This window comes from Tiliqua scincoides, chromosome 1 (assembly GCF_035046505.1).
Source record: "Tiliqua scincoides isolate rTilSci1 chromosome 1, rTilSci1.hap2, whole genome shotgun sequence".
NCBI lineage: Eukaryota > Metazoa > Chordata > Lepidosauria > Squamata > Scincidae > Tiliqua > Tiliqua scincoides.
This window is the reverse complement of record NC_089821.1, coordinates 30692677-30704678: the sequence shown is the minus strand read 5'-3', so window position 1 is coordinate 30704678 and position 12002 is coordinate 30692677.

The window sequence follows — 12002 nt, the reverse complement described above, 5'->3', positions numbered from 1 at the left end:
TTGGACCTTTTCCATTTCCACTATGTCCTTTTTATCCCCTGGGGGCTGGGGATAAGAATAGGCCCTCAGTTTGGCTGTATTTGTTGTAAGAGGCGACTAAACAGCCACAGGGTAGATGGGACTCATCAGCCTGGGAAGGCAGCTCATCTGAGAGAAGGAAAACTCTGATCCCAAACCTCCACTGCCTTGTGGCTACATCCATTTGTGGAAAAGGCTTCAGGAGTCAACCTTGAGGCAAAATCTGGAGCCGGAGTCCCTGAGGCAGTTCATGGCTGACTCCTGCGACACCGCTGGAACCAACCGTATTGGCTTCTGCCTTTCCATTGGACCATTTCAGTGATGTGGAGAGGGGGGATTTGCTGCATGGGCAACAGCCTATCCTCCATACCTACTTTACCCAGGCTTCGTGCACTGGAGAGGACACTGTTCCAGAGCCACCATTCAGAGCGTGACACCGTGGTCTTCCGAGACTGAAGGATGCCAAAAAATTATGTCCTTTTTGAGATGTGGCGGCCAGAACCGGACACAATACTCCAGGTGTGGCCTTACCATCGATTTGTACAACGGCATTATAATATTAGCCGTTCTGTTCTCAATACCTTTTCTAATGATCCCAAGCATAGAATTAGTCTACCTGCGCATTAAAAAGCCATTCTTTGACAATACGCTCCCTTTACCAACTGCCCCTCCTAAAATGATAGTGACTCATGAGCTGGATGTCAAATTTGAGGTTTGTTTCATACAGCTGAAGACGGCGAAAATGAGAGTGGATGAGGAGGGTGTGCTTTTCTTTCTTAGCTGCACACTCCTCAGCCACTCTCACTAGGATGGCTGAGCCCAAGTTATGTATTTACAGTGTATTGAATATATTGTACCTAATGGCTTGCACATTAGGCAAGCCATTAGGCAAGCCATTGCACAGTTGTGGCCCAATCCTGAGCAGGAATGATGCATTGGATGCTGGGCTGCCAGTGTAATGTCTGCTTCATTCAATATGCCATCCCATTGGAGTGGCCTGAGAAGAGGGGTAAGAAGAGTAGGACTTACCTGAATGTCCTGGTTGTTACACAGAACCCTATGGGACTCCTCAGAGCTACACCAGCTTTGTTGCTGGTGTAGCTCTGAGGAACAGCTGGGGACCTGTCCTGCCCCCTGGTGGGGGTCCAGGATCCTGCAGCCACTGGCTCCACCATCCTGCCCCATCTCACCCCAATCCCTCTCCCTTTCTCATCTCTCCACTAGTGGGTTGTGTTGGTAGCCAGTTGGCACCCTGCTTCCAATTCTGTGCTGCTTTCCAAGTCCACGCTGCAGCAATTGGTAGAGGGGCGTCGGCAACCGCAGGACCATGTTTATGCTGGCATGCCTGGTGATACTCCAGTGTTTGGGGGGCATTGGATTGGGTCATTCATTTACAAACCAGATATCAAGCTAACATTTGATCCTGTCTTGTAAACCGAATCTGTGAACAAATTCTGGTTTAAACAAACCAGTTTATCATAGTTAGACAAAACTGGAAACTGCAATCAAAAGCTTTAGAATTCCTCCACTCGCAGACAGAATTGAAGCCTACTGCTTCTTGTTCACAGTCCTTTACACCATGGTTTAGGCTAGAGGATCATCTGAGTTTAACCAGGTATCTTGCACAGATCTGGTGTGCTCTCTGGGGCATTTGGTGGGCCGCAGTGAGATACAGGAAGCTGGACTAGATGGGCCTATGGCCTGATCCAATGGGGCCGTTCTTATGTTCTTACTGTGCTATAGTACATTCCTGTGCAAAGCTATGGGGTAAGACAATAAATTGTTAGTTTTTCTTAATCCTATTAATCTTCTAATCAATGCTTACTATGGTATTTCAGATGAGCAGGTATGGGAAGGAAGAGCTGACTCAGTGATTGCCAGGCCTGAACAATTCCCAAATAACCTTCTTCTGTGTTATTGGGGGGTGGGGGGAGAACAGGGCCTCCAAGAACTATTAAATAGCACATGGGTGGGAGAGGATGGCTTGCCACCACTGCCTGATCCCCATGGCCTTCTGAAAAGCCTCCCCACTGGAAAAGCCAATCAGAAATCCTCCTTGACTGCTATGGGTTGCAGCATGAATGAGGTGCCAGTTCAGTCTGGTCCCCAGTTCCTGAGCTCCATGTGAGGGTCACTGGCATTTGCAGTGCTTTCCAAAGGATGAGGGACATATGTTATTGGGACCCTCCATAGAACTTTCCCCTGGGCTCCTCAAAAGCTGAATCTGCTGCTACGATGTTCCAAAGAGCCATCCTGTCTCGTACTTACTTCTTTTCCATTCCCTACTTTATGTCTTATACAGCCACATAATAGTTTGGTTCAGCCTTGCTGTCCCCGATTCGATAAAAGAAACTGTTATTTCAAAAGCCTTGACTTAGCGGAAAGTTGCAATCTTGTACCAGGGTCCCAAATTGTTCGATCCTAAGCCTAGTGTAGTTTTGCTGACATAACATCTCAGAGGAGCGGGCTGCTTTATAATCAATCAATCAATCAATCAATCAACAGTATTTATATACCGCTTTTCAACTTAAAGTTCACAAAGCGGTTTACAGAGAAAAATCAAATAACTAAATGGCTCCCTGTCCCAAAAGGGCTCACAATCTAAAAAGATGCAAATGAATACCAGCAGACAGCCACTAGAACAGACACTGCTGGGGTGAGGTGGGCCAGTTACTCTCCCCCTGCTAAAAAAAAGGAGCACCCACTTGAAAAAGTGCCTCTTACCCAAACGGGGTGGGGGGGGGAAATCATGCCTGCAATCAGCACATCAGTTTTCTCTTTTGTAAATGTGCTTGATAAAGTGAGCAATCCTTTCTGCCTTGCTTTGATAAAAGGATTTATTTGCTTTCAGGAGAACTGGAGTCAGAATATTTCTTGGGGCCATTTCCATCTGCAGAGGAGGAGATGACAGCCTTTTCCTTTTCTGTACAAATCCCTTCGCTGGCCATTCTGCTATCGTGGGGTGTGTGCGTTAGCTACTGCGAAAGCTAACAACAAAAGTGTTTGGAGTTAATAATATCACCAAGCAATGTCATCGCCTGGGTGAAATAATAAGCGAGCAACTATCAAATGGAAACTCCTCTGAAAGCTCAAGAATTCAAAAACTCTGATCGCTACTTTGTGAAAGAAGCACTGCAGTCAGGGGCTTTTAAACTTGCCATCACAGAAAGAAACAGTAGGTTTGCCAAGGTTGGTTTGCAGCGTGCAGTTTTATATTCTCTTTATCTCTTTGTATCTGTTAAGAGACATTGCTCAACCACATGATTCACTAGGCTGCAGTTAAGAAACCACTCGAGAGCCTGATGGGGGGAAGGTAGCTTCTTGGGGTTTCTGAACTATGGACTAGTTTGTGCATTAACATAAACAATGAACACTTTATAGTGTAAGTCATTTGCAGTTAGATTTACTCACCGTTAGATATGTTTACGAAGAGCAGCAATTAATCACTAGTGTCAGTGCTTGTACAAGTCACTCTGTAAAATCTAGGTTTTCTTTTTATATAAGTTTCAGAAGAAATGAATAGGTTGGGATATGTATAGCCTCACAGCCTAATCCCAAGCATTCTGGTGGCAGAACATGCTTTCCAGCTTGTTGCAAATCGTGATCCAGACATGTACATAGCTGTATGCTTCCATGCCACTGCCAGAGAAGCCATGGAGGCCTCACGCGCAATGGCAGGAAGAAGAAGGCCCGTCAATGGTCATGAGTCCGCGTGGTGGGTGGAATGGGACAGGGGGGTGGGTGGAATGAGGGGGAGCCTGGGGGCATGTCAGAGACAGCAGCTTATACCAGAAGCCAACATGCCCCCTTTGTCTCCTTGGTCAAGAGCTGGTGCATGTCTGATTAGACACATTGGCAGTTGAGGGGTTTATGGAAGGGTAAGGAAAGCTAAGAGAATGCTAACAGGAAGCAAGAAGCTTCCTGTTTCCTGTTAGAATTCTGGTTTTCTCCCTTCTTTAATGTTCTGGCTGACTGCTTATTGTGTTCTTCTCTAACATTCTATCACAGGTTGCAGTAGAAGAGAGATGAGTGCTGGCACCATATAAATTATAGGGACCCCTTTGACAGATAAGTAATGGTCGAGGGAGCGGGGTGGGAGGAAGAACCATGGATAAGTGAATCTGTTGATACAGGAGTTGCAGATACAGGGGGATGCCAATACACTGGTTGTTTCTCCAAGGATATACCGTGGGCCCTCCATATCTGCAGATTTGGGACCAGTGGATTTCATCATCTGTGGGTTCCAAACCTGTGGCTGGACCCCACTAAGACCTCCCAGAAGTGACCAGAATCTTGTACAATATATAAATTGTACAAGGAAATGTTGATTGATTGAAAGGTCTAAATACTTCCCTGGCAAAAGATGTGGCATAGAATTCACCCATGGCTCATGTTTTCATTAACACAGTTCTTGGTATCTACTGAGGGAAAATAAATTGCAAGAGGTTTGCTGTGTTTTCCTAGAAAATGAAGCTAACAGAAACCACCTGTGTAGTGACATACTCTTTACCATTACTTGTCTGGGCACTAGGCCTGGGATGCAAATGTACCAAAGTGGTTTACAGAAAGTATACATCTTTTAGGGCCCAATCTTAACCAACTTTCCAGTGCTGATGTAGCTGTGCTAATAGAGTATGGGCCGCATCCTATGGTAGTGTGGGCCAGTCAGACGCCACCTCAGTTGCGACTGCATTGGTGCTGGAAATTTGGATAGAATTGGGCCCTCTGTCTGACATGTTTGCAGGGAATGGTTTGGGCCTAATCATTTCTGCCATATGAAAGGAGTCTAATTTACAACACACTCTACCTGTTTTTGGTATAATGTCCCCAAACCTTTGCAAATACTTGATCATTCTTCTTTGCATTTAGGGAAAAAAGAACAGAAACACAAGCACGCACACCACACTTTTATTAGGTGCATGCCTCCCCCTTGGTTCTGCAGTTCCAGTAATTAACATCAAGACCCTGGCATTCTTTATTTGTCTTGTATCTTTCAAGGGTCAGTAGCTTTGGTGGTGGCACAGAATTGTGAATGCAGGAGCTGATTCTCTGCCTGCCTCCGGGTCTGGTTCTCTCTAAATAAAAGGAAAACAAAAGAGAGCTTCTTCCTGAACAATATTGATTTCATCACTGAGAGAGGTTTCTCAGGGTGTGCTTGGCATACTTGCCTTATAAACAACATGAATTAACTAATACATCCTGTAAGTATTTGAAAGGCTGCGTCTTCATCTTTAATCCTTCGCAAAACTCCCAGAAGCCTTCACAACTCATCTGGCATTTTTTTTGCCTTAAGAAACAAAATAAGTTCATTGCTTTGACAGAGCAGGGCATATATCTGAAGGACATGCTTGCAGAATGCCACAGAATCCTGCAGATGGGCAATGCCCTGGCAAAGGGAGAAATTAAATAAGTTCAAGATGATGAGTGATATATTTGTGGAGCTTGACACATATTGCTGAACACAGGAAACTTTGTGGCCTTTTTTCCAATAAAGATTCAAAACACGTACTCTCTCTCTCTCTCTCTCTCTGAAATCCCAAAGTTCAGCTTCCAGGAGAATCTCAGACCCACCACCCCAACACATCCATTACTAACTCCAGTGACAATGGCAGAAGAGATTATTACTGGGCTGCAGCACCTCCTTTATGAGGAAAGGCTACAGTGTTTGGGGCTCTTCCGTCTAGAAAAAAAGATGCTGGAGGGGGGACATGATTGAGACATACAAAATTATACAGGAGGTGGATGGATGGATGAATGGATGGATGGATGCTCTTTTCCCTCTCACACAACAACAGAACCAGGGGACATCCATTACAACTGAGTGTTGGGAAAGCTGGGACACACAAAAGACACAATTTCTTTACCCAGCGTTAAGAGTCCATGGAACCCCTTGCCATATAATGTGGTGTTGGCATCTGGCCTAGATGCCTTTAAAAGGGGAATGGACAAATTTCTGTAGGAAAAGTTCATCACAGGTTACAAGCCATGATGGGTATATGCAACCTCCTGATAGAAGTAGGGTACCTCAGAATGCCAGATGCAAGGGAGGGAACCATGAAGCAAGTCTCTTGTTGTTTTGTGTGCTCCCTGAGGTATCTGGTTGGCCACTGTGAGATACAGGAAGCTGGAATAGATGGGCCTCTAGCCTGATCCAGTGGAGCTCCTTATGTTCTTTCACTCCCCCCTTCCAACAATTCTGGATGCATTTCTGAAAGTTTTAACTGTGCTGTTTGAGCATTTTTTCCCCTTTTCTCCTAAAAGGAAGAAAGGAAACAGCTCTGATAAGCTTGGCAAGGGCTACAATTGCAGCTATCCTGACCAAGACTGCAATCCCATAGACCCTTGAGAAAACTATGTAAACTTGTGGCAATGCTACCTGTGGTGAAGGGTTGTGACTCCGTGATAGACTACATGCTCTGTATGCAGAATGTGCTACAGCTTCAATTCCTGGCATCTCTGGTTAGGGTTACATAAATATTCCTGTCTATAACACTGGAGAGCAGGATTCGCGTCACCCGGTATGAGAGGCCTACGCGTCACCCCACGCAGAGGGTGGCACAATGCTCCAGGTGGGCGTGGTGTTGTACCATCGCCCCGCCCCCACCGGTTTTTTGGCTGTACCTTTTGTTAGAACACAGATATTTCAATGTAGATTGTTTCATTGCATTCTGCATGAAATTACGCATTGATTGATATATAACATGATGGTATTATTCCTCCAAATTCTGATTTTAGTGATTTTGAAAACTTGTAGTTTCTCTCTCTCAAACACCCCCCCCCCCGTGTCAACTTACTAACAACTTATTGCAGCAGTTCTCAAACTTTTAGCACTGGGACTCACTTTTTAGAATGACAATCTGTCCAGGACCCATTGGAAGTGATGTCATGGCCAGAAGTGACATCATCAAGCAAATTAAAATAAATAATTATAAAAAATTAAATTAAAATAAAAGAAATAATTAAATAAGGGGGAGCCAGTCCTATTCAACCAAGTGAATCTACTCTGAAGTAAGTCCTATTGTGGTCAATGGAGCTTACTCTCAGGAAAGTGTGGGTAGGATTGCAGTCTGTGATCCCAATTCTATGCATGTCTACTCTGAAGTCCCATAGTGGTCAATGGGGTTTACTCTGCCTGCAATAACAACCCCCCAAAAGCATCAGTGAGATGTTCAGCCCTCCCCAGTGCCCAGTTTCAAGTTCTTCTATTTCAGGCATATCCAGATAAAGACCCTCCTGGCTTTGCAAGTGCAAAATAGAAAACTTTCCCCTTACCAGTTCAAGCCTCTTTTTTGTTCTTTTTAGGGGGGGGGGGGGAGGCTGCCTTCTGTTGCACTCCAGCTCCATTGGATCAGGACCCTTCTGGTGTCCTCACATTCCCCTTTGCCTGGCCTGACCACCAGCCAAGGTACATCTGCCTACTCATGAGTAAACACGACTGTGAGGCTGCTTTGCTTTCCATAGGGCTCCATAGACTGGGAGGGAGGCAGCTGGCAGGGAGGAACCTCCTTCTTTGGTGTTTTTGGGGGCTGCATCATTAGATGAGGACCATTCTGACATCCTTGGAGCCTCTCAGCCTGCCTCGACTAAGGCAAGTCTGCCTACGCGTGAGTAAACGTGGCCACGTGGCTTCATTTCCGGCTCAGACTCGCAGCTGGGAGGGGGGAGCTTCTCGGGTGTTTTTGGGGGGCTACATTCATTGGATTGGGACCATTCAGGTGTCGTTGGATTCCTCTCAGCCTGCCTTTTCCGACAGACAATGGCAAGTACACCTACTCACGAGTAAACGCATGATACGGCTCACTTTCACTTTTGATAGGGCTCCATGCATTTTTTCCTTCCGGTTTTTTGGCCATAAAATTTGAACAAAAGGAACAATTTCAATTCTGTTTTTTGCACTGCACTCCACTGGCCATTCTGCATCCAACAGTGTATGGCATGACACGGTAGCTCATACAGGCATGATTTTAGCGCGTCACCCTCTAAGGTGCGTCACCTGGTGTGGCCCACACCCCCCTAGCGACACCAGTGCTGGAGAGCCATTGTCAATTTGTGATGACAGCAATGAGCTACAGGGCCAAACTTGGGAACTGCAGGGCCCAGTGCAAAACATTGTTATGAGACCCTCACCCCTGTGCTCCCCATAGGGCCCTCTACTCACTGGGGCTGAACCAGCAGCAGAGAGCCAGGGCTGACTGCACACTCGCAAGGCACAGCATCCAGAAATAGGTGGTGGTTAGGTGATGATGGGTGCCCAATTTCAGGCCAATAAAGCCCAGGGGACAGCAGGAGGGCCGCATAGCAGCAAGGATGATTCTATGCCAGAGTATCAGCTACAGAGCGTGGTGGTGGTGGCACCTGTGGGCGCTCTACTTACTGCCCCCCCACACCAGGCCCCTCCCAACTATGGGTCCTGATTTGGTCCAATTGGATGAATTGCCCTAAGGCTGGCCCTGTAGAGCTGGATCAGTGGTCTCCAGTTTGGAGAGACCCCAAAAAAGAGTCTCTGCACGTCTGCCAGTGGCCCCCCACCCAAGCTGGACTGGAGCAGATTAGGTGGGCAGGTCATGGGCAGTTTGGGGATGGATTGTGATCAGATTAAGGGGATTGAGGTGGTTTGGGGGGGACTGTAGTAGTTTGGGGGTGAGAGGAGGTGGATCTTGTGCCAGATCCTTTCAGGTGACAGTCCTGGCTCCCATGACATTAGTGTCCTATTCAGGGACATGTGGTGCAGGGGCAGCGGGTGAGGCAGAACTGCCCCATCGTTGTCCATGGTAAAACTCTGCAGCTGCCCTGCCAGCTTACACCCAAGGAGGTTCTCCTTACATGTAGTGTAAGCAGTGTAAGCAGGCAGGGCAGCTGCAGTGCCTTTCCATGGACTACAATGGGGTGGTTCTGCCTCACCTGCAGCCCCCATACCACTTCTCCCTGGTCCTATTTACTATTGCATGCCAGGGGCTGCAGTGGATAAGTTGGGATTAGAAAACCACCATCCCCAATCTTCTTCCCTCTTGCTCTCCTCTGGAGCCAATCTGTAATTTGCAAGAGAACAGACCCGGAATAGTCAAGCTACTCACCAAACAAAAAGCCACTTAGGTGGCTTGGGTCTGGTCATGGAGTTCACAGCAATCAATGAGAGTTTCAGCAAGAGCACAAGGCTAACATTAAAGAACTTCTGTGCAGTGACCCTCAGTCCTTGATCAGCTGAACTGTGACTGCTTGTACACAGAATCTTATTTAGCAATCCAAGCCTGAGAATCTTATGAGGACATTATGCCTATGCTCAAATTTGTAATACAGCCTTGCACTACAAGCTAACTAAATTTAAACGCGAATCAGGTAATTATGAATTTTGGAGCCATTGCTAAACTTATCCATGCCAGTTGTTTCTATCCACAGTCATTGTTTGTCCTGGACTGTCTCCTCCATCTGTATCCATTTCTAATTCTGGGGTATGCAAACTGCGGTTTGTGCATGCAATTCTTTTGCTAGGTAAGCAACACAAAGTAGCTGTGAATGTCACTGGATCATTCTGAAATGTCAATGGTGGAAGCTAAAGGAAGTTCCAGAAAACATCCCCACAATATAGTAGGTAGGTCACAAGGAATATCTCCCCTGAAAATAATTGCGAGTTGTGCAAAAAACATACTTTTGTTGCTCCCAAACTCACGTTCATTTCAATGAGGCTTGAAGCTGCTGGAGTGTGCCCCAGCAAACATTATACATATTCTCATCATTCATAGCTCCTGCCTTCTGCAGCCATGTCTCTTTTCTCTGTTCTCTCTCTCCCTACCATGACAGCCATTGGTTTGCTAGCTGCAACTGCTAGCAGACCCAGCATGGCAATCAGAAGGGAAGAACACTACCCCATCACTGCCCTGTTTCGCCCACCCCTCTGATATTCTGCCCACCCCTGCCCTCCACCTGCCCTGTTCCACCCTCTCTGCAGCCTTACTTGCTCTGGTGGGTCTTTGATCATCTGCCAGTATGTGTGAGGCCACTCCAGCATCCTCACCAATGGTTCAGCAACACAGAGGTTGCTTTATGACTGCCAGTTGCTGCCAGGACAACACATGCCTGGTTAGGACTTAGCCATAAATCTACTTCCTTATAGTTTCAGCTAGTTAGTTCTGGCCCTGTCCTAGGGAGCTAGGGACAGTAAGTTCTCCCCTTCTTCTGTGAGATAGCTCTTCATATGCTTGAGGATGGCTGTCATATCTCCCCCTAGTTTTGTTTTCTCCAAGCTAAACTTAGCAGGCTTTCTTAACTGTTCCACATAGGACTTATTTCCAAACTTCTCACCATCTCAGCTGCCCTCTTCTGAACCTGTTCCAGCTTATCCATCTCCTTCTTAACCTTGCACTAGATGCAGTATTCCAAGTGAGTTCTGACTAGTACAGAATAGTGTGGAACTATTGCTTCTCTCCAGATCTAGACTATATGCCTCTATTAATACAGCCCAGTATTGCATTAGGTTTTTTTTTCCCCCTCCAGCTGATTCATTTCAGATTGTGGGTCACTGAAACACCTACATCTTTTTCAAACATGTTGCTACCAAGCTAGGTCTATCCTATCCTTTACTGCTGCCTCTGAATTTTTGTACCTTCAGTACATGCAGGACTTTGCAAAGTGTTAACTAAATATTGCATAACCATCAAAATGACTAGTAGACATTGCTAGACAAATTCCACAGGTGACTGCATGCTTTGTGAAGTAGTACTGTTGCAAGGTTGAAAAGGCAACTCAAGAATAACTCGGTACTCAGGGGTGAAGGTTTGCAGGCTTTTTTATTTCATTGTAAGCAATGGGCATCTCACGGGACTAGTGTCCAAAGCGTGAGAGCAATTCCCAATATGGGTTCCAACTTTTTATACAATTTTTGGCTCTTTGTCCCAAAATCTAGACTTCCCATTGGCTGAAATTTTATATCAGAGATGGGGCTAACACCTAATAGGTCACAGATAAGGTACCATTTGCATAAAAGATGGGAAATAGGTGGGCAACAAGTGGGCAAAACAATTGATTGGCTTTGATTTTCATACAAGTGGGGTTTCACCTTAAAACCTAAAAAAAGTATAAAAGTTTCTAAATCCCACCAGGGTGCACTTTAATATTATTTACTTAGTTTTGGATCACATTCACATAAATCAACCCAATTATACAGATTGTTTTGATAAGGTTTAGAATAACATCATTAACAGAGAGCACAAAATACTTAAAGACAAGTGTGAAGACTTCATCTTGGCAGAACTTCAGACCCGTACTCATCCCTCATTAGGGTGTCCTGATACAGTTGCCTAGTGTTATCTGGGGCCCAGTTTGCAAAGCCAAGGCTTTCTGAAACACAGCAAAGCAGCTTTTGGTTCCATTTATTAAAGAGGTTTTTAAAAGCTTTACTAAAATCAAGCATTTTGGTTTCTAACTATTGTGACCAGTTACCTTGGGTACAGTTTGGTATCAAGGGTCACTTGGTCTCCATATTACCTATGTATGCTTTTGCTCTGAAAGCATCAAGTATGAAAGCTGCAGAGTTTTCCTAGTAAGCATAAATCAGTGAATGCCCTTATCCCTTGCCAAGGAGTGAGCTCATTGCTCTTCAGTAGCTGCCTAGCACCTGCTATCTCTTGAGCTACGAAGTATAAACACCCTGAGCTGAGGCTTCAGCCACTTTCTCTCAGACTTTTAATCAAACTTGCAAAATGATTCTTTCTTAATACCAAGCAGTTTTTTACCATCCTGTGTCCGTACATGTGGGTTACAGCCTGGGGTCAAAAGTCACCGTGCCTAAGTACCTCCCATCAATCAGCTTCACTGGCCAAACTCTGGTTCTTGTATTGTGAGGGGGGGGGGGGAGTGGTTGAGGAATACTCATCAGAGCAATGCTGCTAAGAAAGTGCTTACATTTATTGCCAGTGTTCATGGCCATTTCCATAACTTGTCATTCTTACATCATGTTTATTACTCTGAAAGATATGCCCGAGTGAGCA